Here is a 2,914-nt window from a genome sequence, read left to right as displayed (position 1 = left end):
GTTGATAATTTAGAAAATGATATGATCTCTTAATTAGATTGTTGCTTAGGTAATCCAATGAACTGTTAATCTCCATAACTTTGAGTCATGCTAACTTAATTACCTTAATCCATAGCTTTAATCAAAGAAATAAATTGATAATAAGCATGAATTTGAATAAGTTAATAATATGCTCCAAAAATAGATGAAAACGAAAATATAAATTGAAGTTTCAACAATTTGGTGTTTGATCCTTTAGAAAATTTGATATGGAACAAGAACAAAATGACTTAAGTTGTGTTTGACAAAATATTAGTCATATTAAGTATACTCGTGGATTTAAAAAAATATATAGAGTCTGATCCTAATAAGTGTCTAAATAGAAGAATGAACGAACTACCATTAAGAAACTTAGGCAAACTTAATGTAGGTGATGTTCCATCAATTTATTGAGATTTTTAGAGTATAAAGACATCCAAAACCCTTTGAAAAGTTATTTGAGTAGTCTTTTTCTTGTCTTCATTAGTTGTTTATGTTATTGAATTTTCTAATTGTTTTGCTGGAATTACGAGCGCTCAGGTGCTAATCTCCACCGCCCAGGCAGAATTTACTGGTTTTATTTTGTTCTCAGGTAACCTGTAGCCTAGGCGCCAAATCGCAACGCCTAGGCGCCCACGGATGCTGTCAAGTAAATTTTCATATAAATAGAAGGAAAGAAAAGGATTAGGGCAGAGAAGCAAGGACGAACTCAAGAGAAAACGGAAGAAAAGAGCTTGGAGCTACGAGATAACTTGGAATAAGAGGAAGAGGAGAGATTGAAGATTCATCTTTCCAATTCTTGGTTTTTTATGGAATTTCCTACAATTTTCTTCTTTGTCTTCATAGAATGAGTTGCTAAACTCCATAGCTAGGGGAAAGGATTAGGTCTAGATGGGTTATTGAGATTGGATTTCTAAGGTTTTGATATTGGATTTCTTGGATTAATTGTTCGTCTTTCGATTATATATGCAAGAATCATGAGTTTTTGTTCATGAGTGGATTAAGGTTCTTATATGATTTGGAAAAATTGTATATGAATTAGCTCAAAAGATGAACTACATGAATTTAAGGTTTAAGAATATTTCTTGAATTTTGTGTGATATGTGGATTGATTTAGTGCTTCAACTATATTTGTGTTGAGATATAGTCAAGGAATTGTCATATTTTTTCATAAGTAAAGAATGGATTCACCAAGGAATTGGGGTTCATTCACTTGAAATCCTTTCATTAATCTAAGATTTTCAATTCAAGTGTTTAGAAATTCAACACGGATTAAGAAAAACTCAGACCATCCTAACCTCTAGTGTTTTAAATCTTGAGATCACTCTTACTTGTTGAAGGCAATATTTATTCTATTATAAATCTCTATTTTGTTTTAATTTCAATTGTAGAGCTTTCTTCGATCCAAATAGTTGTTATTGTCTAACTAGAAATTTGATTAATGAAGTATTGTTTGATAAGTCAATCCTTATGGGACGATACCCACTTACCGTGGTATTTACTTAAAACGATTCGGTGCACTTGCCGAGTAGTTATCAAGTTTTGGCGCCGTTGTCAGAGATTGAATGTTATCAACAATATTAGTAGCTGAGAAAATTTTTAATTTAGACACTTAATTTTGTATAGAAAATAGTTTTTACTTTTATTTTACTTTATTTTTTCTATTCTATGTAGTTTTCTTTTTGTTATTTGATAACATTGTTCTCATAACTGTTTAGTTTCTATATGCGAGGTACTATTAATTCAGATTCTCTGTAGTTTGATCCAGAAATTGAGAAGACAGCAAGGAGACTTAGGAAAGAAGCTAAGGCAAGAAAGCAAATAGAAAAGGACGCAGCAATGGCTGAAGAGAATGACAATCAGAATGTCAGGAGAACACTAGGAGAATATGCCACACCTAGTGCTGATGGGTGTAGATCTAGCATTACAAGACCTCCAATTCAAGCTAATAATTTTGAGTTGAAGCCTGCACTCCTACAGTTAATTCAACAAGAACAGTTCGGGGGAGGACCGTTAGATGATCCTAATTTGCACATAGCTAATTTTCTACAACTTTGTGACACTTTCAGAGTTAACGGGTCAGTTTGGATGCTATTCGACTAAGACTCTTCCCATTTTCACTTAGAGATAAGGCAACAATGTGGCTTCGGTCTCAACCTCAAGGGAGCATTTCTACATGGGATGATTTAGTCAACAAATTTCTTAGGAAATTTTTCCCACCTCAGAAGCTAGTAAAGTTGAGGAATGAAATTAACACCTTCGCTCAGAGGATGGAGAGTCACTTTATGATGCATGGGAGCGATTCAAGGAGTTGTTGAGAAAATGTCCACATCATGCCCTTCCTGACTGGCTTCAAATTCAGACATTCTATGATGGGTTGGTATCATCTGTTAGATCAATGGTAGATGCAGCCTCTGGAGGATCATTGCATAGTAAAACCTCAGAGGAAGCTCTCCAATTGATTGAGACCATGGCTGCAAATAATTTTATGTCCTCAAATGAGAGGTCAATAGGGAGAAAGGGTATTATGGTGTTAGAGACACTAGATGCCATACTTGCTCAAAACAAGCTTATGTCTCAACAATTGACTAATCTCAACAAATAGTTTGGGCAATTGCAGGTTGGAGCTATAGGTTCTCAACTTTAGTATGTGACTTTTGTGGTGGTAAACATGAAAATGGAGAATGTGAAGCTGGTACATCAACTCAGTTATTTGTTGAGCAGGTAAATTACATGGGAAATCCTCCAACACAACAAAATAACCCCTTTTCTAACACATATAATCCAGGGTGGAGGAACAATCCTAATTTTTCTTGGAGTAATCAAGGGGCTCAGAAGAATTTTAATGCTCCATTTCAAGCTCCAGTAGCCCACCCACCTACTCAACCAAAACCAT

At 34.6% G+C, this 2,914-nt stretch overlaps 1 non-coding gene across 1 annotated transcript; it reads right to left on the bottom strand.

Annotated features, from left to right (window-relative positions):
* Positions 1-2,252: 2,252 nt before the first annotated feature.
* Positions 2,253-2,358, bottom strand: LOC113860489. The gene has a single exon (XR_003503941.1). It is a non-coding gene; the product is annotated as a small nucleolar RNA R71 (small nucleolar RNA).
* Positions 2,359-2,914: the final 556 nt, after the last annotated feature.

The sequence above is a fragment of the Abrus precatorius genome, unplaced genomic scaffold, assembly GCF_003935025.1.
Source record: "Abrus precatorius isolate BTA unplaced genomic scaffold, Abrus_2018 Scaffold2, whole genome shotgun sequence".
Taxonomy (NCBI): Eukaryota; Viridiplantae; Streptophyta; class Magnoliopsida; order Fabales; family Fabaceae; genus Abrus; species Abrus precatorius.
This window is presented reverse-complemented; position numbering and strand designations above follow the sequence as displayed.